The 26533-nt window shown below is 39.1% G+C and overlaps 1 protein-coding gene and 1 non-coding gene across 5 annotated transcripts in view; one reads left to right on the top strand and one right to left on the bottom strand.

Annotated features, from left to right (window-relative positions):
- The window catches only part of LPAR1 (lysophosphatidic acid receptor 1), a 184800-nt gene that overhangs the window by 24068 nt on the left and 134199 nt on the right, over positions 1-26533 (bottom strand). The window lies entirely within an intron of this gene.
- LOC117099475 lies at positions 15076-15181 on the top strand. Its single transcript, XR_004443813.1, has one exon. It is a non-coding gene; the product is annotated as a U6 spliceosomal RNA (small nuclear RNA).

Genomic DNA, 26533 nt, shown 5'->3' with positions numbered 1-26533 from the left:
ACTGTATAGACTGTCAACTTCATGAGTATAATTGAATTCGACATTATGTTAGCAGAATGCTACGATACAACCTAAAAGGGTTAACACTAGGAAATCACTTAATGCAATTCACCACACTATTAAGAAAAAATATTAGCATCAATGACTAGCATGGTAAAATTTAACATTTGCTTTTTTAAAAGGAAGATAAAACACCAACAACAAATCAAAATATAATTACAAGTACAACACTTAGTAATCTGGGAATAGGGGGAAACTACAGAAAACTTATTAGAAACCAACAGAAATCTTATTTAACAATGATATACTAGAAGTATTCCATTAAGGGATACGAAAAGGATATCCGTTTGTACTGACATTCTAGTCAATGAATTAAGCTGGAAAAGAAAAAACTGATAAACAATTGAAAATAAGTTGTCTTCAGATTGCCTACTTCTTAATAGAAAAACTAAAATACCCGATAACTTCAATCAACTATTGGAAAAAAATTTGTACCTCAGAAAAGTGGGCATATATAAATTAAAGTGCAAAACTAAATGGATTTCTTACAATAAATATGTAGGTCCCATTTGCAAGATAATCATCATCTAGCAAAAGTATGTTATTCTTCAATAAAGAACATTATATAATTTTTAAGAAAAAATACCTAAATAAATGGAGCTAGTACCATATTCTTGAAGGGGAAGATTCAATACTTTTAAAATAGGAATTCTTTCAAAATTAGTTAGTATAAAACACATTTGCAGGGGCAAGTTAATGAAAGGGGCTTATCTCATTAAAACATGCTATAAAGCCACAGGTTTAAGCTAGTTTGGTACTAGCAGGAGGATTAGTGGCACACATTAGAATCCAAAAATGAATTTCTACATAACAAAATCTAATACATATTTTAAAACATGAAGAAAAGATCAAATGCTCAATAAATAGTCTTGAAATAATTTGACATTAGGTTGAGGGAGGGATATCAAAGTTAGATTCCCATTATATATCAATACAATAATAAAATGAATAATCCAATTAAAATGCAAAATATTTTAATAGATGCTTCTCAAAAGAAAATGTATAAATGGCACATTAAGCATATGAAAAGGTGATCAGCTTCACTAGTTATCAGGGAAATGCAAATTAAATCCACAATGAGATACGACTGCACACCCACTGAATGTCCAAAATTTAAGAGTGACCCTAGCAAATGCTGACTTGGATATAGTGGAACTGAAACTTTCATCACGGCTGGTGAAAATGTAATATGGTATTAATTATTTGGAAAACAGTTTGGCAGCTTCTTCAAAAGTTAAACATTCACATATCATATGACTCAGCCATTCTACTCCTTAATATTTATCCAAGAGAAAGGAAAGAATATGTCCACACAAAGATGTGTATGAAATGCTCAGAGCAAAATGTTTGTAATAGTCAATAACTAGAAACAAGCCAAAAGTCCATCCACAGATCAACAGATGAATATACAGTAGTATTTCTGATCAATGGAATACTAGTCAGTAATAAATAGAAAGAAACAAATTATCAACATATGCAACAACATGTTATATGTCAATTATAGTTCAATAAAGTAGGAAAGAGAGAATGACAGAGAGTGAGGAAGAGATTGACCAACACTAGAAAGGCTTGTGCCAACCATCTTTAGTTTCTTCTTCTTGTTACCTGTATAAAGTAGCTCATAGCTCAGGCCGGCGCAGTGGCTCATGCCTGTAATCCCAGCATTTTGGGAGGCTGAGGCGGGCAGATCACGAGGTCAGGAGTTCGAGACCAACCTGACCAACATGGTGAAACTCTATCTCTACTAAAAATACAAAAATTAGCCAGGTGAGATGGCGTGTGCCTGTAATCCCAGCTACTCGGGAGGCTGAGGCAGGAGAATCGCCTGAACCTGGGAGGCAGAGGTTACAGTCGGCTGAGATCATGCCACTGCACTCCAGCCCGGGTGACAGAGTGAGACTCCAAGAGAAGTCTCACTCTGTGAGGGAAGGAAGGAAGAAAGGGACGAAGGCAGGCAGGCAGGCAGGCAGGCTGGCTGGCTCAAAAACACTCAATAAGCTTAGTGGTGCAGGCTGTGCCCTTCCTGGGGAAACCCATGATTGTCCAGCAATATCTGTGGCTGGGTGGTTGAGTCTGTTGATCCAGGGATGAAATGTTAGCAAGTGCTTTGGCTTCAGAACTAAAGCTCATCAGTATTAAATATGTTATTCTGATCTTAAAAAGAATAGCTAGCAGAGTGGGAAAGATTTAAAATGCTCTTACTAATGACATAATGGCAATAAATAAATGGGCACACTCATACACTGTTGATAGAAGAGTCATTTGACCATCTTTTTGAAGGGCAATTTGGCAATATCTATCTAAATGTATAACGTCCTTTTTTACCCAACAATTCCATTTTAGAAGTGTATCATCCAGATATACTTGAAGAAAAATATAAAAATATGACCACAAAATGTTCAATGAAATATATATAATGGTAGAAAATTAGAAACTATCTCAATATCCACTGATAGGATACATAAGTGGAGTAGTAAGCAGCCATTAAGCAGATTGGCACTGCTCTACCATATTTACCACATGGGAAGATATGCACATTACATTAAGTCTATAAAGTTACATCATGTACATAGGTCGCTTATTATAAAATTGCTATAGGTACTTATATGCATGTGTACCCTATATGCATTTCAAAAAATGTCTAGAAGGATACACACCAAATCATTGGCAGCAGTTACCTTTAGGAACCAGAGGCAGTTGCATGGACTTTAAATTTTAATGTAAACATTGTTTTTGTAAATTTTTTGGTAAGAAATATGTTTTTCTAAGCCTGCCCAGGACAGGGTGGAAACTGATGGGAAAAAAAGTCCTGGAACCCACTGGGACACAAACTTGGTTTCAATTCCTGCTCTCATCCAGGGTAAGTGTTTGTAACTAAAAGTGGTATGGGACTGTCTGTTTCATGGACATCATTTTCTCACCTGCCTACACGTGGTCTCAGGGTGCTGGCCTGCATGAAGTACATCTACTACGCTCCCTGGTCTAAGCAGGAGGAGAAAAGAGGAAAGACAGACAGTGGACTTTGATAATGATATTGATGTAGATAACCAACCCTAAATTATTACTTTTTTTAATTCTGTGGAAATGCTTCATTAGAATAAATTAGAAATGCTTCAATGGAAAGAACTTCATTAAAAATGTTTTAAAAATAATGATAAAACCTTTATTAAACATTATTTACCATTAAAAAAAGAAACACGTTTTTCTTTAATAATTAAGGAGATGAATGACAATATTCACATGGGAACTCAAGAAGCTAGTTAGTGGGGAGGAAGAAAACTAGAGATATCTTGGAAATAAAATTTCTTTTAATCTCCAAGGCTGCATAATTTGGAGGACTTTAAAGGTGTGTATTCATCTTTTATAGGAGGAAAGAGACAGACCTGAAGTCAAATACTGTTTCTTTTCCTTACTACTTATGGGACATTGGACAAGTTATTCACTTTTGTCCAGCCTCAATTTCTTTATGTGTCAAATGCGGATATGATCTACTTTCAGCACTATTGTGAGGACTGAATGAGACACTGCAAGTGGAATATGAAGCACAGAGCCACCTAATGGGTTCCCTTCATTTATTTCCTTTCCCTCTTCAGTGAATACCCAAAGGTTAAGCCTCCAAGAAATGTGGATATTTTGGGTGAACTGTTATTGGTTCTCCCAACCTAGAGATAGCAAAGTGGGAAGCTGTACTCCCTACAATGCCATTACCCTAGTCACAGAGTGACATCAGGCTGTCCTTTCATCTGTAACAATTCTGAAGTCACCCATCAGCATTTCTTGATGACTTCTTGAACTTCAGAGCCAGTCCCCTTTTTGCTTAAAATTAAAAATAAGGGACAGGTGCAGTGGCTCACACCTATAATCCCAGCCTTTTGGGAGACTGAGGTGGGAGGATCGCTTGAGCCCTGGAGTTCAAGACCAGCCTGGGCAGCAAGGTAAAACCCTATCTCTAGAAAAAGTGGAAAAAAAAAAAAAAAAAACCAACCAGGTGCAGTGGCACACACCTGTGGTCCCAACAACATGGGAGGCCGAGGTGTGGGGACTGCTTGGGCCCAGGAGGTCGAGGTTTCAGTGAGTTATGATTGCGTCACTGCACTCCAGCCTGGGGGACGGAGCAAGACCTAGTCTTAAAAAATAAAAAAAGAATCTAAAATGAGTATTTGCTTTTAACGTCTTAATTTTAGACCCTATCTCATTTGAAAAAGAATTTGAGGTAAGAGTCAAGTTTAAAAGTTTAAATGGTCCTTTATTTTACCATCCTTCAAGTAGAGGGGAATAATTTCTAAGAGGAATGTGCTATCTCAGCCTGCTAAAGTACCACATTCTGGAAAAGGATGAAATCCTTCCGGTTTTAGAGAGCCTGGGAAGACAGGGTGTAGTGGATGCCCCTGCATAGCCAGAACAGCTGCCCACAGCCAGGTGTAGCCAGCAAAGCTTCTGGGTGGCTGGCTCCAACCTCTCCTCTCTGGGGCAGACACTAGGGCCTGGTCACTCGGCTGTGTAGGCTGCACAATCAGTTATTGCTGCACAGGGACCCCCAGTCAGGGCCTAAGGCAGAGGCCAGATCTTCTTAGCTGGGAAACTAGGGGAAACCCACTTGTTTTTCAATGACAGGGCCTGACCTAGTTGAGATATTTGAGGAAAACAGATAAGCCAGGGAGGAAACTCTTTAGGGAGTGAACATGCAGGCCTTGTATTTCTGTTTTTCACAGGTTACAGCTTGGGAGGGTCTGGTGGAGACTTATCAGACCACATAGCACTGACCGGGGGGTGTTCGGAGCTGGATGCACTCTGGCCACCTCGGTAAGATTGGACCCCACCCTACAGAAACAGCTGGGCTGCTGGGCAAAGGCCAGCACTGAGAGAATTTCATTGCAGAACAGTTCTGGCTAAAAAACAATAAAAAGAATTTTCCTAAGAAATAAAGTAGCAACAAAAGAGAACCAGATGCAGCCCAGAGGGGCTTCATGTTGGCCCTGTGTGAAGAATAGAAAGACAGCCTTTGGGACACCTGGGTACTTCTCTTGCTTCTCATGCCATTCACCCATCCATTTCGTATCCATTTCTTCATCAAAGATCTTAATCAGATTAGGTTTACAGAGTGAAAAACTTCGTTAGGGAAGATGTAAGCTGGGTCAATTCCTTTGTCTTCCTTTAACTGTAAACTAGTAAAGTGCTCGCTTCCAGTTTAGATTAGAGGGAGAAATGTACTTGCTCCATTTAATCCAGGTATATGATGCTAATGAAGAACTTCAAGTCCTGCTCATAATTATTCTTGTTACCATGAAAGATTTTTAACTGTGCTGGATACTTTCTAGGGCCCTCTTATTTTCAAAAACATTGCTGACAATTTTCTTTTTGACAGTTAGTTTTCAGACTCCTGCTATTTATTCAGGTCATTTGTGGCCTTTTGATTTTTAACTATGTAAAGTTTTGAGGTGCAATTACATCTTTTAAATGCATTTATATATCTTTATAATGCCTAATTAAATTTATCAGGGGCAACCCACACTTGAAACATTTAAAAGGCATCTCAGAATGCTTTTTATTTGCTTAGTCTGATTATAACTCAATTACAACTTATTTTGTGTTTTGCACTTAAGTATTTGATTTTTACAACATTCCCCATTGTACTCCACGGTATGATCTAGAAAGTAACCCTACACTTAAGTAGGCAACAAAAACAAAGGAAAGGATCCGCTAGAATACTACACTAAGGATTACCCAGAGTGAGGTTACTAGATTGGTGACTTTGGGATTTAAGCACTGTATGAACTTGAAATAAACACAGAATACATTGAAGCATGACTTAAAATTTGGGAGGGGGTGAGTTAAATGACTTGTATTTGAATATGCAACTTTTTAGTGAACTCTTTAATCAGACAGAGACATTTATTTTCCTGAATCCTGCCTTCCTACCTGACATGGTTTGGCTCTGTATTCCCAGTCAAATCTCATCTTGTAGCTCCCACAATTCCCACGTGTTGTGGAAGGGACCTGGTGGGAGATGAATGAATCATGGGGAGGGTCTTGCCTGTGCTGTTCTCATGATAGCAATGGGTCTCATGAAATCTGATTTAAAAACAGGAGTTTCTCTGCATTAGCTCTCTCTTTGCCTGCTGCCATCCATGTAAGATGTGACTTGCTCCTCCTTGCCTTCCTCCGTGATTGTGTGGCCTCCCAGCCATGTTGAACCATAAGTCCAATAAACCTCTTTCTTTCGTACATTGCCTAGTCTCAGGTATGTCTTTATCAGCAGTGTGAAAACAGACTAATACAGTGTGCTTCAATTCCCTTAGCATGCTGGCAAAGTTCTTACGCATCAGAATTACAAACAGATCTTATAGGGAGAAACTTTTGCATCCATGTCATCTGTTTATCTGAGAGTGGAACAGCATTTGGCTTCCTCTTCCATAAGTTAGAGGCATCTGTGTTTTTCAAATCATAGCATCCTTACTAAGCTCCATCACACTGTCTTTGAAGATAAGACAACATAGGTAGAAGGAAAAAGACAACTGGAGAACTAATTCTAGAAAGATAGGGAGAAACATTTAAAAGTAGAAAAAATAACTAGATATAGATTAAAATAAGGCCTTTGATTTTCTTTTTCATTTTCTTCTGTTTTAATGAGCAGATATCTACACTACTGTAGTCAAGGATCATTGTCTCTGTGTTGCTGTTATTGTTGAATTTTCATTACTTGGGGATTATTTCACAAGGGATACATAAAATCCTCAAACACAGAATTTCTGGAGGAAGGAAGAAAATACTTAATAGCAAAAACAGTGAGCTCAAGAAACCCTAGTAATTAGAATCATAGTCTTGACAAGTCAGATTTTCACTGGTCTTCAGATGCATATTTCAAGAGTTGAAAAAACTAGTGACTCATTTCTGTGACACTGGTGCCTCTGGGAGTCCAGTGAAAGCCATGGCTCTATCCCGAAGGGTAAGAAGGACTCTAAAACAGCACAACGCTTACAATTCCAAGCAATACAAACCAATATTTCTGGACCAAGTTATTTTTTTCCAGTGCTAGTTTTGCTTTTAGAAATTTAAAAAATATGTGTCTGTTTGACTTCGCCCAGTAGCTTTGGAATTACAAAATTATTTTATCAGAGAATTAACATAACTTGGCACTTTTATTCATTTACATATAAAGTAAAAACATTTTTATGTAGATTACCGTGTGCAAAGAAACATGAATTTAAATCTAACTTTTGTACTAGTATTGTAGTGACAGCTTCCATCTATTTACCCATCCTTTTCTCCAGACAGAAATAGTCTACAGTGAGGCAGTATGAAACTATAAGAACACTATATTTAGAGTGGGAGAACCGGATTTAAAATGTTTTAAAAGTTGCAAGGTCCTCAAGGGTCATCTGGTTTACAGCACAAATTTACGAGATGAAGACAGCTATGTTTAAAAGCAAGCCTCCAATATTGTCCTTTCCACAAAACATGCAATGGTTTGATCTTTTGACTAGCACCAACTTCTCGAGGCCTCAAATTCTTCATCTGCAAAATGAAGGAGATCACTTAACAGCCTGAGATATCTCTGGCTAATTAAACTAGAATTTTTAACTTGCTCCTTTTCTGTAGCACTGAATTCTTATGTTTGTTGTAAGATGCAGCATTCATAAAATCAGGCCTTTCACATAATGTGTGTCACCTTAACTCCAAAACATCCTATGAGTGTTTTCACTGCATTCGTGCAAAGAAAAAAAATGAGATAATTCCTTGTAGTTGTAACCATCATATAAAGTAACAGATTTTGATAAATACCAAAAACCTGAAAATCCCCTTAGGTTCCTTGGACTAATATCAGATCATTGTTTTTTAAAAATATAATACAAATTATTCCATTACCCAATTTATTGTTCTGGAGAATTAATGTTAAGAATGGAAATACTACCTAGGTTTTCTTCTAGGGTTTTTATGGTATTAGGTCTAACATTTAAGTCTCTAATCCATCTTGAATTAATTTTCGTATAAGCAGTAAGGAAAGGATCCAGTTTCAGCTTTCTTCTTATGGCTAGCCAATTTTCCCAGCACCATTTATTAAATAGGGAATCCTTTCCCCATTTCTTGTTTCTCTCAGGTTTGTCAAAGATCAGATGGCTGTAGATGTGTGGTATTATTTCTGAGGACTCTGTTCTGTTCCATTGGTCTATATCTCTGTTTTGGTACCAGTACCATGCTGATTTGGTTACTGTAGCCTTGTAGTATAGTTTGAAGTCAGGAAGCATGATGCCTCCAGCTTTGTTCTTTTGACTTAGGATTGTCTTGGCAATGCGGGCTCTTTTTTGGTTCCATATGAACTTTAAAGCCGTTTTTCCCAATTCTGTGAAGAAACTCATTGGTAGCTTGATGGGGATGGCATTGAATCTATAAATAACCTTGGGCAGTATGGCCATTTTCACGATATTGATTCTTCCTATCCATGAGCATGGTATGTTCTTCCATTTGTTTGTGTCCTCTTTGATTTCACTGAGCAGTGGTTTGTAGTTCTCCTTGAAGAGGTCCTTGACATCCCTTGTAAGTTGGATTCCTAGGTATTTTATTCTCTTTGAAGCAATGGTGAATGGAAGTTCATTCATGATTTGGCTCTCTGTTTGTCTGTTACTGGTGTATAAGAATGCTTGTGATTTTTGCACATTAATTTTGTATCCTGAGACTTTGCTGAAGTTACTTATCAGCTGAAGGAGATTTTGGGCTGAGACGATGGGGTTTTCTAAATATGCAGTCATGTCATCTGCAAACAGGGACAATTTGACTTCTTCTTTTCCTAACTGAATACCCTTGATTTCTTTCTCTTGCCTGATTGCCCTAGCCAGAACTTCCAACACTATGTTGAATAGGAGTGGTGAGAGAGGGCATCCCTGTCTTGTGTCAGTTTTCAAAGGGAATTTTTCCAGTTTTTGCCCATTCAGTATGATATTGGCTGTGGGTTTGTCATAAATAGCTCTTATTATTTTGAGGTACGTTCCATCAATACCGAATTTATTGAGCGTTTTTAGCACGAAGGGCTGTTGAATTTTGTCAAAAGCCTTTTCTGCATCTATTGAGATAATCACATTCAGGACATAGGCATGGGCAAGGACTTCATGTCTAAAACACCAAAAGCAATGGCAGCAAAAGCAAAAATTTACAAATGGGATCTAGTTAAACTAAAGAGCTTCGGCACAGCAAAAGAAACTACCATCAGAGTGAACAGGCAACCTACAGAATGGGAGAAAATTTTTGCAATCTACTCATCTGACAAAGGGCTAATATCCAGAATCTACAAAGAACTCAAACAAATATACAAGAAAAAAACAAACAACCCCATCAAAAAGTGGGGAAAGGATATGAACAGACATTTCTCAAAAGAAGACAATCATACAGCCAACAGACACATGAAAAAATGCTCATCATCACTGGCCATCAGAGAGATGCAAATCAAAACCACAATGAGATACCATCTCACACCACTTAGAATGGCAATCATTAAAAAGTCAGGAAACAACAGGTGCTGGAGAGGATGTGGAGAAATAGGAACACTTTTACACTGTTGGTGGGACTGTAAACTAGTTCAACCATTATGGAAAACAGTATGGCGATTCCTCAAGGATCTAGAACTAGATGTACCATATGACCCAGCCATCCCACTACTGGGTATATACCCAAAGGATTATAAATCATGCTGCTATAAAGACACATGCACACGCATGTTTATTGCAGCACCATTCACAATAGCAAAGACTTGGAATCAACCCAAATGTCCATCTATGACAGACTGGATTAAGAAAATGTGGCACATATACACCATGGAATATTATGCAGCCATAAAAAAGGATGAGTTTGCGTCCTTTGTAGGGACATGGATGCAGCTGGAAACCATCATTCTTAGCAAACTATCACAAGAACAGAAGACCAAACACCGCATGTTCTCACTCATAGGTGGGAACTGAACAATGAGATCACTTGGACTTGGGAAGGGGAACATCACACATCGGGGCCTATCATGGGGAGGGGGTAGGGGGGAGGGATTGCATTGGGAGTTATACCTGATATAAATGATGAATTGATGGGTGCTGACGAGTTGATGGGTGCAGCACACCAACATGGCACAAATATACATATGTAACAAACCTGCACGTTATGCACATGTACCCTAGAACTTAAAGTATAATAAAAAAAAAGAAAAGAAAAAAAAAAAGAAAAAGAAAAAAAAGAATGGAAATACTGGCTACATTTTATTACACATAAAGAATCAGAATATAGGATACTGAGGATGAGTTTCCTTCTTCACACCGTGAAATCATTAGGAAGCTTCAATTTACTATGAAATTTCTAGACATTTGAAATGACTATCTTTTTTCACAGTTGAAACTCTAGGAAATGTCTGAATTAAAGTACAAAGTAAAAATGATGGCAGCCATCCATTCAGTTCCAACGAAAATTATCTACAAGAATTTTCAGAAGCTCATTTGATCCATGGTGTCAAGCAGCTATCTTGTGCAATGCAATGTGGTCAGTGTCTTTGGGAGAATATAGAGACGAAATAAAACACAGACCCGGCTTGAGGAGACTAGAAACTGAAGCTGGGAAGAAAGGATTTTTGTAGCTAAACGGGAAACGTAAGTGCAGGGAGTAGCAGAGGGAGGAGAAAGGAAATGACAGGGAGAGTTTAAGCAAGAGAAAGTCACCTAGACCAGTGCTTTATCAACTTGAATGTGTACATGAATCACCCAGAGATCTATTAAAATACAAATTCCGATTCAGTAGGTCTGGAGTGGGACCTGAGAGTCAGCATTTATAACAGCTGTCAGGTAATGCTAATGTTACTCATCCATGTACAGCACTTTGGGTAGCAAGAGTCTAGAAGACCAGCACTCAATAGAACTTTTTGCAATGATAGAAATGGTTCTGGGCCGGGCGCGGTGGCTCAAGCCTGTAATCCCAGCACTTTGGGAGGCCGAGACGGGTGGATCACAAGGTCAGGAGATCGAGACCATCCTGGCTAACATGGTGAAACCCCGTCTCTACTAAAAAAATACAAAAAAAAAACTAGCCGGGCGAGGTGGCGGGCGCCTGTAGTCCCAGCTACTCGGGAGGCTGAGGCAGGAGAATGGCGTAAACCTGGGAGGCGGAGCTTGCAGTGAGCTGAGATCCGGCCACTGCACTCTAGCCTGGGCGACAGAGCGAGACTCCGTCTCAAAAAAAAAAAAAAAAAAGAAATGGTTCTGTATCAGAGCTGTTGAATATGGTAGCCGCTAGGCACATATGGCTATCAAGCACTTGAAAAATGATGACTGCAACTGAGAAACTGACTTTTTCAATTTGTTTAACTGTAATGAATTTAAATTTGAACAGACATGTGTGTCTAATAGCTACCCTATTGGACAGTGCAGCTCTAGACTATGCAGTTAGTTTAGAGCAAACTGAATAGGGAAGCCTCAATTTCCTACATGCTTTGAGTATATAAATTAACCTAGCTCAGAATTTCTCTACTTTGGCTAGATGATTCTTTCTTGTGGGACTGGTCATTCCATTGTAAGACATTAAGCAGCACAGCTGGCTTTTGCCCACTTGGTGCCCGTAATACACCACCACCTCCCACGGCCCCAATTGCGAAAATAAAAAATGTCTCCAAACATTGCCAAATGTTTTCCCAGGGCAAAGTCAGTGGTGTAGATAATGCTTTTACATAAAAAGTTATATGAGACAAATAGCAACACTCTTTAAAATAACTCACTTATTTGTATTCATTTTCTATTTCTGCTGTAACAAACGATCACAAAACTTTGTGACTCAGAATAACCCAAATTTATTATCTTATAATTCTAGAAGTCAGAAATCTGATGTGAGTCCTTGCTAGGCTAAAATCAAAGTGTTAGCAGGGCTAACACTTTCTTTAGGATCCAGGGAAGAATCAGTTTCCTTGACTTTTCCAGCTTCCAGAAGCTTCCACTGCTCATGGACCCTTCCTCTATCTCCAAAGCCAGTGATCCAGCATAAAACCTCCCTGTCTCAAGGCCTTTAACTTAATCACATCTGCAAAGTCTCTTTTGCCATGTGGAGTGGCATATTCACAGGTTCCAGGGAAAAGGATGTGAGCATCTTTAGTGATCCATATTTCTCACTTCCACCATGTTAAAATTAAAATTACAATTGTAAATGATTTCATATCTAGAATAACTTATAATAAAGTTTTCCCCCAAAATTCAAGAGAACAGGAATTTTCTTCTGTGCCGTAAGTACTTTCCTACCTGAGAACATTTCATAGCATTTCTAGTCACACATAAATTCATCTAAAGAAGAACCAATGTTACAGTTTCTGGCACCATTCCCAGGCTTTCTTGATCCTGTTGCTATCACTAGTATAAAATTACATTTTTAATGCCCAACAAATGAGGAAATATGATTCATTTCTGAATCTTTGGGTGTTTCCTGAAATTTAAGAATTCCATTTGTATTTTATAGACTTGTAGTTACTACTTTAAATTTTTTCTTTTAGATTTATCTTAAAAGTGAAGGTAGTATTTGGTTATTTGAACCCTCATCCAAAACCTTCATCAGCACCTTCCCTGTGTTTTTTAGATTTTTGCTCATATGTGCCAAGGGCTAGGACATCTTAAGTTACAGAACACTTAGTGACACATTTAATTGAATCTAATTATAGTGCTAAAATGTTTAAAACAAACCTTTTCTTCAATCTGTTCCTATAAATTGCTCTTTAGAGTGAAAGCCTGCATCTGCTCAAAGTGTTTCTGAGATGGGCGAGGATGAGTAAATAACGCCAGATGGCATTTACACTTAGGGTTTCTTTCCCTTTTTGAGTTTGACATATAAGATTTGACTGTCTTTAAAAGCTCATTTTTCCCAGCCGGTGAATTTGACAAGAGGTGATTAGGAGGAAGTGGTGAGAAGGAGAAGTGGTGGCCTAAAGATAGAGTATTTGTTGACTCACATTCCCACTATGACAAGAGTGGCAAAACTGAAAGTGAGGCTTTAACTCTTCCTCCATACTCCTAAAGATGTAAGAACTTCAGCTCATTGAAGCCCATAGAGGCAGCATGTATTAGTCTGCTCTCATGCTGCTAATACACACACACCTGAGACTGGGTAATTTATAAATGAAAGAGGTTTAATGGACTCACAGTTCCATACAACTAGGAAGGCCTCACAATCATGGTGAGAGAGCAAGGTATGTCTTACATGCAGCAGGCAAGAGAGAGTGTGTGAGGGGAACTGCCCTTTATAAAACCATCAGATCTCATGAGACTTATTCACTATAATGAGAACAGCATGGGAAAGACCCACCTCCATGATTCAATTACCTCCCACCAGGTACCTCCCATGACATGTGGGAATTGTGGCGGCTACAATTCAAGATGAGATTTGGGTGGGGACACAGCCAAACCATATCACAGCATGATTATGAAGTAGGGGGAAGAAAGAAGGCAGGTAGACTGCATTTCAGTTTTGTTTGCAGGGAACTATGAAAGGTAGAAACATAAAGAAATAGAGAACTTTCTACTGAAACAAAGCCACTAATCAAATTCATTTTTTCTATTATGAGTAGTCTTAAGGGTCTTCTTCCACCCCACCTCTACCCAAAAATAATCCCTGCACAAGAATTCTGGTCTGGACAAGATTGTATGGATACTTTTTCCCTGTTCCTCCCAGCTAAGTATAAATATATACCCTAGAAAAAACACAAAAAGAAGCCAGAGAACTCCAAAAGATGAACTGGTTAGATACCCCACAACTAGAGGAATGTCATAGTGACAGTGTCTTACAACCCACAACCTCACAGAGGGTCACCCAAGCCCAGCATTTCTAGAGCCTCACCCTAGTGGCCAGCCCAAATAGGCTCATTCCCACTCAGACCAAAGGGGAGTCCCAATAACACTACCAGGCTGGCCAGCGGTAGTAGCCAGGGAAAATGGAGCAGGAGCCATGATGATACGGTTTGGCTGTGTCCCCACCCAAATCTCATCTTGAATTGTAGTTCCCATAATCCCGTGTTGTGGGGGACCTGGAGGGAGGTCACTGAATCATGGGGGTGGATACCCTCACGCTGTTCTTGTGATAGTAAGTTATCACGACATCTGATGAGTTCATAAGGGGTGTTTCCCACTTTGCTCAGCACTTCTCTCTCCTGTTGCCTTGTGAAGAAGGATGTGTTTACTTCCCCTTCCACCATGATTATAAGTTTCCTGAGGCCTTCCCAGCCATGTGGAACTGGGAGTCAATTAGACCTCTTTCCTTTATAAATTACCCAGTCTCAGGTATGTCTTTATTAGCAGCGTGAGACCAATACACCTGCTGACCATGAGACAGGAAAGCACTCTCCTTACTCACCAAGCCTAAGACTTCCTTCCTCCAATAAGAAACAGCAGGTGCCTTGCAGCACTAGCAAAGGGGATCCTGCCACAAAAAAGGCTCCACCTGGAAAGTGTTTTCCTTGGAGAGAGGGGCAGTCCTCAGCACTAGTGCCTGTCTCCAGGATATCTGTATTCCCTCTACCCCCATCAGAGGCATCATGAGGCTATACCCAGGAGCTCCACTCCTTCAGGCAGCACCAGCAGGTACCAGGAGGAACTCCAGCAGCCCCAGATAAACCAGGCAGACCAAAATAGCACCACAAAGTCTCTGAAAATGTAATTGTCATTGGATGCACAGCCCACAAAATTAGGCCAGGATTTTCTTGCTAAACCTAAATGGGATGACTGCCTACTAAAACAAAAGATTTAAATCAGACTTGGAGTCTCCTAACACCATAGCCAAATTCCAGGATAGAATGACAAATTATCCATCAAATCAAAAATCAGGAAAATCACAACTTGACTCTGAAATGACAATGGACATTAACCCTGAGATGAATCAGATGAAGAACTTATTGACAAAGATTTTAAAGCACCCATCCTCAAAATGGTGCAATGAATAATTGCAAATTATTTAGAAACAAATGAAAAAACATAAAATCTCAGCCAAGAACTAGAAGTTATAAAAAAAGAACCACAGCACTCACAGTTCAGCAGCAAATATGCTAACATTTGAACAGCATAGATAAGATTAGCATGGCCCCCTGCACAAAGGTGACATGCAAAGTCGTGACATGTTCCATATTTTTTGAGAAATTAAAAAAACAAGCAAATGGAAATTATAAAGCTAAAAAGTACAACAAATATAAACTTAGTGGGTTCAATAGTAAAATGAAGGCAACAAAGGACAGAATCCATGAGCCTGAGAACAAATCAACAGAATTACCAAACTTACTCATTATGAACAAGAAGAAAATAGACTAAAACCCGACAAATAACAGACCCTCCAGGACTTGTAACACAATAACAAAAGGTTCAACACTCATATTACAGAGGTCCAGCACAGAGGGAAAAAAAGAGAGTGGGTCTGAAAAAGTATATTTTAAAAAATGGCTTAAAATTTTCTAAATTTGGCAAAAAAATATAAATCTACAGATTCATAAGCTGTATACATCTCAAACAGGATAAACCCAAAGAAATCCAGATCAGGACATTTCATAACTAAAATTTTGAGAAGTGAATTGAAAAATAAAAAAGTCTTGAAAGCATTCAGACATTCCGAGAGCAACAATATATTACCCATTAGGGAACATCAACTCAAATAACAGCAAATTTCTTACCTGAAACCATACAGGCCAGAAGGACAAGGTGCATTTTCCAAGTGCTGAAAACAAAGAACTGTCATCTTCAAATTCTATATCCAGGAAAATGATACTTCAAGAATGAAGGGAATATAGAAACATTATCAGATGAGAGAAACAAAAAGACTGTGTTGCTAGCAGACCTTTTAAAAATTGCTAAAATAAGTTTTTTGAACAGAAAGAAAATGATGGAAGATGGAATCTTGGAGCATGAGGAAAGAAAACAACAAAAAACAAGCTGAAATATGGCCACATATGATAGACGATTCTCCTCATGAGTTTCATAAGACATATTAGACGACTGAAACAAACATAACACCATCTGATACTCAAGGTAATAATATTTAAAAGTGGGAAAGGTAAAAGCGTTTCAATGGAAATAAGGCTCCCATGTGTCACTCCAAGTGGTAAAACGTTGATATCAGTAGACTGTGATAAGTCACATGTGTATTGTAATGAGAGAGCAACCAAAAGGAAAATTATTCAGACGTATATTCAAAGACATAATAAATTGAGGTATAATCCCAAAAGTCCTCAATATCTTTGAGATTCTGCATATTAAATGACTCAATATAAATAAAAGCATAAAGTTGTTCACAGCAAAGCCCTAGGCTATGAGCTATCTCATTCTGAGACAGAACTAGACTGGAGCATGTTTCTGACTCTTAACTAGGAACGTGGATCACCAGAAATTCCTGGACCTTAACTGCCACATCTTTGAAATAGGAGTGGCTGGAGAAGTAGGTCTGAAAGACAACCTGGACCACACCCAGTGATAATTCTATACATTATTATAGGTTTTAATTCTTCTCATCCATCCTGTGTTATCCCTTATGATTCAGATGTCTTTCAAAGTGCTCTGAAAACTGTAAGCAAGTTCATAATCCAAAGAGGATACTGTATGACACATTCCAGTCTCTCACAAACCCCAAAGTACAGAGGAGAGGAAGTGACAGAAGGGAGACACTTTAAGTGTAGCATAAACCCCCTGGAGCATGGACCATTTCCACTTAGAGGAATTATTCATTTCTTTCCCACCTCTGGTAGGGAACACAAATAAGAAAAGCAGAGTCAACTATTTACTGTTGTTCATTCAGCATCCTCCTAGATCAGCTATAACAAATCCCTGGAACTAAAGGAACTATATGAAAATTGGCTGATGCTGATCATGGTCCACCAACTTAACATGCTCTCACTTCTTCCTCAGTTCACCATGCTATCCTATTCCAAGTCTGCATAAGTGGCAAGATAATTTGCCTTTGAGAAGTGCTAGGTCATATATGGATGGTTGGGTACACTGTACCATGACATACATTTAAAACAAAATATGCCTTTGCTATTTTTTTTTTTTTTAAAAGGAGTCTCACTCTGTTACCCAGGCTGGATTGCAGTGGCATGATCTTGGCTCACTGCAACCTCTGTCACCCAGGTTGAAGCGATTCTCCTGCCTCACTTCCCCCTGTAGCTGGGATTACAGGTGTGTGACACCACACCCAGATAATTTTTGTTTATTATTATTTTTAGTAGAGATGGGGTTTCACCATGTTGGCCAGGCTGGTCTCAAACTCCAGACCTCAAATGATCCGCTTGCCTTGGCCTCCCAAAGTGCTGGGATTACAGGCGTTAGCCACCGTGCCCAGCCTGCTATGTTTTATAAATAAGTATAAACACCTTAATTGCACCATTTACTATAAAAGTTAAAAGGCTTCCATTTTCTTATCAGTAATATGTAAAGATTTAAAAGGCTCTAAACATTTCCTCAGTGTCTTATGTTCTACGGAATTATTTTTACTAGACAGATAGTGGTGAACCTACCTGGGCTAGAATATGCCAGTGTGTGCACTTGCTGGCTGAGTGTCCTGGCTCAATACCCTGAGGTTCAGTTTCTTTGTTTATGAAAAGGATATGGTAATACCTAATTTATAGCAGTGCTATAACAACCAAATGAATTTCTGTATCTCAAACACTTGACATGTAATAAGCTTTCTACAGTAGCTATTATAATCCAGGAGCATGCTCTTTGTCAGAAACTTTACCATAGGTAGCAATGGATTTGGAAACAAAGTAAAACATTTCAAGAAATCAGATTAGTAAAGGTTATGGTACAAAAATACATCAAGTTCTACGGACAAGACAGATGTTACCTCTAAAGCTAAAATTCTCCCTGCTTATGTTAGGAACTTCTAAGATCCTTGGAACTCTAGAATCAACCATCTGACTACATTGCTGGTCCACTCTCTGTCTTCTACTATATGTAGGATGATGTTAACCCTTCCTACCTTGGTGTAATGTGTTTCATTAAAAAAAGGAAAAAAAATTGGCCAGTCGCCGTGGCTCACACCTGTAATCTCAGCACTTTGGGAAGCCAAGGCGGGCGGATCACGAGGTCAGGAGATCGAGACCATACTGGCTAACACTGTGAAACCCCGTCTCTACTAAAAATACAAAAACAGCCGGGCGTGGTGGCGGGCGCCTCTAGTCTCAGCTACTCGGGAGGCTGAGGCAGGAGAACGGCGTGAACCCAGGAGGCGGAGCTTGCAGTGAGCCGAGATCGCACCACTGCACTCCAGCCTGGGCGACAGAGCAAGACTCCGTCTCAAAAAAAAAAAAAAAAAAAGGAAAAAATCCTACTTCTTAATTTGTATAATATAATGTTGACACTGGTGATGTTTTTAAAAAACTTATTTCAAGCCGTGTGTTCTTTTCTTTGGGTGAAAACTTCTGATTAAAGACACATAATCATTAAGAGTATCATCTCCATAATTTTAGCCTGTGCTAAAAATGCAAGTTTATCTTTTCATTTTTAGTAGCAACCCAACACATGCCAAAATGGTCACCTCCAAATATTATCTAATAAAAGTACATATTCTGATCATTGTGTGGTAGAACATTTTTTCATATTAAAATATTTTTCTTGGGTTTGACTCTGACACTTAGGAAAATAAAATGCTTCACAACAACAATACTATTATGGCTCATAATCAGTTATCAAAATACTTTTAAAACAGCTTATTTTCTTCTAGAATGAAACTTTTTAAATTAAAATGCTTTTCCACATAAAATGCGTAAGTATATTCGGCAAATACAAAATGTAACAAATACAAAACATAACAAATACATCACATAAAGTAAATGAACTATATATTTACTTGCAAAACCAAAGTTTCTATGGACTGATACTGGATATATACGCTATGAAGGCCAACTTAAGGATAAAGGAAGTTTCTAAAAATTATGATATAAAAATTCTTTATTGATGCAAAATGGATTCACATTAACATTTTAATTATGTAACTTAAAAAACTAGAATTAAGAACAAAACAATTTCTATGAATGTACATTTTCTGGTATTACATGCAGCTATCTAATTTCAAAAGTTGATATATATTTGAAAAATGTTAAAAATTACATTGATCACCTCACTTTAACAAAAGGGAGAAAAGGATAATACTACCCCTGAGAAAGGGCTAAATCTTATTTAAGAATCTGATGGCCCCGATGTCACAAACAATAAATATTCCTGATAATATTCTGTCCGGCGAAAAACCAAGAGAGGAAGAGAGAAGCTAAGATGAACAGAGATATATGGTGAACAACCTAGAATGACTCACTGGAGACTTGACGGGCCCTGAGCCACTGATGGTTCTAATACCCTTAGCTCTGTAAAAAGGCAAGGGGTAATCATTCTTGGTCTTTAATGGAGCAGACTCTGGTGAAAGAAAGGGAATAGAGAATAAACTATAAGGATAAAGAACCCACAACCACCTCAGCCAAAATAAACAGGTTACCTGTAAAGGGAGAATCATCAGACTGATCCCAGACTTTTCTATAACAATGTTAAAAATCAGGTTCCAGTAAAGCAACATCTATATGAGTTCACAGAAACTGTTTTGATTCATTAATTCTATATTCTCTCTTGACAGTCACATGTCTGGACAACAGGAAAATCTTCTCAGATAAAGGATATGTGTTGTCTTTACATGGTGGGACTACAGGTTACTATTTTCTCTCTTTGATTCTCAATATTTCCCTATATATCTGTACTGATCATATGTTATCTTTACAGAATAAAATAATTTTTATTAATAATAATGCAGAGATTAAAACAGAAAAAGCAGAAACTACAGAGAGCATAAGGATGGCTTACTATTCAAAGAACAGTAATTTGATTTACATCAGTTTAATTGTTCTAAAACTTTCACATCAAAAAAGAAAGACTTAACCTTTGACAAAACACACACACACACACAAACACACACACAGCTACTCTGATTTCAGGGAAAAACTAAAATAGATTCATAAGAAAATTACACTACAGAAGATGGAGGCTAAGGCTTATATCCAACCCAAATAATTCTGCTTCTCATCAGTTGCTTCTTGTTTACTTGTTCTTTGGAAATAAATAATCACTGTGTTTTTCTTTTCTTTTTTTCCTCTTATGCATATTTTAGGAACATTTTTCTATTTAAACTAGGAACTAAATTATTATTAATTTTAAATATCTAAATGTTTATAAATAGTAAGCTATTTCAAAATATTTTACTTAAATTATTTTAAAATAACATTTGTTTAAATATTTTTATAATTCAGTAATGCTTAATAAACTATTAAAAATTAATATGGATTATTATAATTAACTATATATTAATAAATTGATACTAATAAGTTATTGTCCAGATGCTATTTTATTAAAATTTAAATGTACTGAATTATAATTATTTTCATCATAAAGTATTAAAACAGGAAATTACTACTGAAATTAGTCTCTTGTCATATATTATATTCAAGAGAAATCCAAAGGGAAATATAAAGCAGAATAACCTTAAAGGAAAAATACATTTTAGTAACTGCATTGAATGGAACATTCTGGTATTTCAGAGAGATTCATTAGTTAGTGAAGTTACCTAAGCACTATGAGGAAGTACCTCTTCTTCTGTGGACCAGGAATTCCCTGACACGAATATGACTTCCTAAGAGGCCATGAAAATGCAAAGGGCCAGCTCTTGGAGTTGCCCTTGCTGGAAAGAACTATATTGAAGGGAAAGGGCAGGTGTGACCAGCATCCTTTCAGAAGAACTGGTGTGGTCACATAGAGAAAAATGTTCAAGGAGTCTTACAGTTTCCATTTCAGAAGGGACAAGAGAACTACCAATCAGATGCCAGGGTAGTATTGAAACCAACCCCATTGTTCCACAGACTGTTCTTTTTGATAAACATAGAAATTGACCTTTTTTGTATTAAAGCTTACTTGAAACTTATATTTATTTTATCTGAGTTCCCTTCTTAGGAAAGGACCTTCAGGCCTCTCAAAAAAGTATCAAAGAAGTAAAACTCACCAGATCACTACACCAAATGCCACATCCCTCACTCGTCATGATTGCTTCATTGCCCCTCCCTAGTTCCTGTTTCTTACACATTGTGACTTTTTTTCCCCTTCTATATAAACCCCCAGTTTTAGTCAGTCAGGGAGATGGGTTTGAGTCTGGCTCCCATCTCCTCAGCTGCAGCATCCAAGTAAAGCCTCCTTCCTTGGCAATGCTTGGCATCTCAGTGACTTACTTTCTGTGCAGCAGGCAGCAGGACCTAGACCAAACCCCTGGTGTTTCAGTAATAGTATAAGTTACATGATCCTAGCACCTTCTTGTACAGGCACAGCTCATTTCACTGTGCTCATTACATTTTTTAGAGATTGAAGGTTTGTGGCAACCCCGTATCACACAAGGATAGTGGCACCTCTTCTCCAGCAGCATGTGCTCACTTTGTGTCTGTGTCACATCTTGGTAATCCTCATAATATTTCAAACTTTTCATTATTATATCTGTTCTGGTGATCTGTGACCCGTGATCTTTTTGTTTTGCTTCATTTATTAAATAAAGTGTTATATTTATGTATTTATTTATTTAGAGACAGGGCCTGGCTCTGTTGCCCTGACTAGAGTGCAGTGGTGTGATCTCGGCTCACTGCGACCTCTGTTTCCTGGGCTCAAAAGTGATCCTCCCACCTCAGCCTCCTGAGTAGCTGGGACTAGCTGGGACTACAGGTGCCTGCCACCATGCTCGGCTAATTTTTTGCAATTTTTGGAGAGACAGGGTTTCATCATGTTGCCCAGACTGGTCTCAAACTCCTGAGCTCAAGCTATCCACCTGCCTCAGCCTCCCAAAGTGCTGGAATTATAGGCATGAGTCACCACGCCCAACCCAAATGTTATTTTTAGAGCAGGTTAGTTTCACAACATAACTGACCAATAAGTACAGAGAGAAAATTCCACCTAGGACTTTTCATAGCTGGAGAGGAAAAGTCAATGCCTGGCTTCTAAGCTTCAAAGGGTAGGCTGACTCTCTTGTTAGGGGATAATGCGACTGGTGTGTCTTTAAGCAGAAGCCAGTGCTCATTTACCATTCCAAAAATCCTATAGCCCTTAAAAATTATACTAAAGCAGGGGCGGAGCAAGATGGCCGAATAGGAACAGCTCCAGTCTCCAACTCCCAGCGCGAGTAACACAGAAGACCGGTGATTTCTGCATTTTCAACGGAGGTACTGGGGTCATCTCTCTAGGGAGTGCCGGACAATCGGTGCTGGTCAGCTGCTGCAGCCTGACCAGCGTGAGCTGAAGCAGGGCGAGGCATCGCCTCACCTGGAAGCGCAAGGGGGAAGGAAATCCGTTTTCCTAGCCAGGGGAACTGAGACACATAACACCTGGAAAATCGCGTAACTCCCACCCCAATACTGCGCTTTAAGGAAACAGGCACACCAGGAGAATATATCCCACACCTGGCGGGAGGGTCCCACGCCCACGGAGCCTCCCTCACTGCTAACACAGCCGTCTGCGGCGATCTATCCGCAAGGCAGCAGCGAGGCTGGGGGAGGGGCGCCCGCCATTGCTGAGGCTTAAGTAGGTAAACAAAGCCGCTGGGAAGCTCGAACTGGGTGGAGCTCACAGCAGCTCAAGGAAACCTGCCTGTCTCTGTAGACTCCACCTCTGGGGACAGCCCACAGCTGAGGTCCAATAGGGAAAGCAGCGGGGGCGGTGCAGAGGCGAACGACTCTGTCTGACAGCTTTGGGGAGAGCCGTGGATCTCCCAACTCGGAGGTTGAGATCCGAGAACGGACAGACTGCCTGCTCAGGTGGGTCCCTGACCCCTGAGTAGCCTAGCTGGGAGACATCCCCCACTAGGGGCAGTCTGACACCCCACACCTCACAGGGTGGAGTCATCCCTGAGAGGAAACTTCCAAAGGAAGAATCAGACAGGTACACTCGCTGCTCAGCAATATTCTATCTTTGGCAACCTCTGCTGCTGATACCCAGGCAAACAGGGTCTGGAGTGGACCTCAAGCAATCTCCAACAGACCAACAGACAGTCCTTCTGACTGTCAGACGGAAAACTATCAAACAGGAAGGACACCTATACCAAAACCCCATCAGTACGTCACCATCATCAAAGACCAGAGACAGATAAAACCACAAAGATGGGGAAAAAGCAGGGCAGAAAAGCTGGAAATTCAAAAAATAAGAGCGCATCTCCCCCTGCAAAGGAGCGCAGCCCATCGCCAGCAACGGATCAAAGCTGGTCAGAGAATGACTTTGACGAGATGAGAGAAGAAGGCTTCAGTCCATCAAACTTCTCAGAGCTAAAGGAGGAATTACGTACCCAGCGCAAAGAAACTAAAAATCTTGAAAAAAAGTGGAAGAATTGACAGCTAGACTAATTAATGCAGAGAAGATCATAAACGAAATGACAGAGATGAAAACCATGACACGAGAAATACGTGACAAATGCACAAGCTTCAGTAACCGACTCGATCAACTGGAAGAAAGAGTATCAGCGATTGAGGATCAAATGAATGAAATGAAGCGAGAACAGAAACCAAAAGAAAAAAGAAGAAAAAGAAATGAACAAAGCCTGCAAGAAGTATGGGATTATGTAAAAAGACCAAATCTACGTCTGATTGGGGTGCCTGAAAGTGAGGGGGAAAATGGAACCAAGTTGGAAAACACTCTTCAGGATATCATCCAGGAGAACTTCCCCAACCTAGTAGGGCAGGCCAACATTCAAATTCAGGAAATACAGAGAACGCCACAAAGATACTCCTCCAGAAGAGCAACTCCAAGACACATAATTGCCAGATTCACCAAAGTTGAAATGAAGGAAAAAATCTTAAGGGCAGCCAGAGAGAAAGGTCGGGTTACCCACAAAGGGAAGCCCATCAGACTAACAGCAGATCTCTCGGCAGAAACTCTACAAGCCAGAAGAGAGTGGGGGCCAATATTCAACGTTCTTAAAGAAAAGAATTTTCAACCCAGAATTTCATATCCAGCCAAACTAAGTTTCATCAGTGAAGGAGAAATAAAATCCTTTACAGATAAGCAAATGCTTAGAGATTTTGTCACCACCAGGCCTGCCTTACAAGAGACCCTGAAGGAAGCCCTAAACATGGATAGGAACAACCGGTACCAGCCATTGCAAAAACATGCCAAAATGTAAAGACCATCGAGGCTAGGAAGAAACTGCATCAACTAATGAGCAAAATAACCAGTTATATCATAATGACAGGATCAAGTTCACACATAACAATATTAACCTTAAATGTCAATGGACTAAATGCTCCAATTAAAAGACACAGACTGGCAAACTGGATAAAGAGTCAAGACCCATCAGTCTGCTGTATTCAGGAGACCCATCTCACATGCAGAGACATACATAGGCTCAAAATAAAGGGATGGAGAAAGATCTACCAAGCAAATGGAGAACAAAAAAAAGCAGGGGTTGCAATCCTAGTCTCTGATAAAACAGACTTTAAACCATCAAAGATCAAAAGAGACAAAGAAGGCCATTACATAATGGTAAAGGGATCAATTCAACAGGAAGACCTAACTCTCCTAAATATATATGCACCCAATACAGGAGCACCCAGATTCATAAAGCAAGTCCTTAGAGACCTACAAAGAGACTTAGACTCCCATACAATAATAATGGGAGATTTCAACACTCCACTGTCAACATTAGACAGATCAACGAGACAGAAAGTTAACAAGGATATCCAGGAATTGAACTCATCTCTGCACCAAGCGGACCTAATAGACATCTATAGAACTCTCCACCCCAAATCAACAGAATATACATTCTTCTCAGCACCACATCGCACTTATTCCAAAATTGACCACATAATTGGAAGTAAAGCACTCCTCAGCAAATGTACAAGAACAGAAATTATAACAAACTGTCTCTCAGACCACAGTGCAATCAAACTAGAACTCAGGACTAAGAAACTCAATCAAAACCGCTCAACTACATGGAAACTGAATAACCTGCTCCTGAATGACTACTGGGTACATAACGAAATGAAAGCAGAAATAAAGATGTTCTTTGAAACCAATGAGAACAAAGATACAACATACCAGAATCTCTGGGACACATTTAAAGCAGTGTGTAGAGGGAAATTTATAGCACTAAATGCCCACAAGAGAAAGCAGGAAAGATCTAAAATTGACACTCTAACATCACAATTAAAAGAACTAGAGAGGCAAGAGCAAACACATTCAAAAGCTAGCAGAAGGCAAGAAATAACTAAGATCAGAGCAGAACTGAAGGAGATAGAGTCACAAAAAACCCTCCAAAAAATCAATGAATCCAGGAGTTGGTTTTTTGAAAAGATCAACAAAATTGACAGACCGCTAGCAAGACTAATAAAGAAGAAAAGAGAGAGGAATCAAATAGACGCAATAAAAAATGATAAAGGGGATATCACCACCGACCCCACAGAAATACAAACAACCATCAGAGAATACTATAAATGCCTCTACGCAAATCGACTAGAAAATCTAGAAGAAATGGATAATTTCCTGGACACTTACACTCTCCCAAGACTGAACCAGGAAGAAGTTGAATCCCTGAATAGACCAATAACAGGCTCTGAAATTGAGGCAACAATTAATAGCCTACCCACGAAAAAAAGTCCAGGACCAGATGGATTCACAGCTGAATTCTACCAGAGGTACAAGGAGGAGCTGGTACCATTCCTTCTGAAACTATTCCAATCAATAGAAAAAGAGGGAATCCTCCCTAACTCATTTTATGAGGCCAACATCATCCTGATACCAAAGCCTGGCAGAGACACAACAAAAAAGAGAATTTTAGACCAATATCCCTGATGAACATCGATGCAAAAATTCTCAATAAAATACTGGCAAACCGGATTCAGCAGCACATCAAAAAGCTTATCCACCATGATCAAGTGGGCTTCATCCCTGGGATGCAAGGCTGGTTCAACATTCGCAAATCAATAAATGTAATCCAGCATATAAACAGAACCAAAGACAAGAACCACATGATTATCTCAATAGATGCAGAAAAGGCTTTTGACAAAATTCAACAGCCCTTTATGCTAAAAACGCTCAATAAATTCGGTATTGATGGAACGTACCTCAAAATAATAAGAGCTATTTACGACAAACCCACAGCTAATATCATACTGAATGGGCAAAAACTGGAAAAATTCCCTTTGAAAACTGGCACAAGACAGGGATGCCCTCTCTCACCACTCCTATTCAACATAGTGTTGGAAGTTCTGGCTAGGGCAATCAGGCAAGAGAAAGAAATCAAGGGTATCCAGTTCGGAAAAGAAGAAGTCAAATTGTCCCTGTTTGCAGATGACATGATTGTATATTTAGAAAAACCCATCGTCTCAGCCCAAAATCTCCTTAAGCTGATAAGCAACTTCAGCAAAGTCTCAGGATACAAAATTAATGTGCAAAAATCACAAGCATTCTTATACACCAGTAACAGACAAGCAGAGAGCCAA

The sequence above is a fragment of the Trachypithecus francoisi genome, unplaced genomic scaffold (genome assembly GCF_009764315.1).
Source record: "Trachypithecus francoisi isolate TF-2019V2 unplaced genomic scaffold, Tfra_2.0 Lachesis_group16, whole genome shotgun sequence".
In the NCBI taxonomy this organism is placed as follows: domain Eukaryota; kingdom Metazoa; phylum Chordata; class Mammalia; order Primates; family Cercopithecidae; genus Trachypithecus; species Trachypithecus francoisi.
Note: the sequence above shows the minus strand (reverse complement) of the source record. Positions and strands in the feature narration are given on the sequence as shown.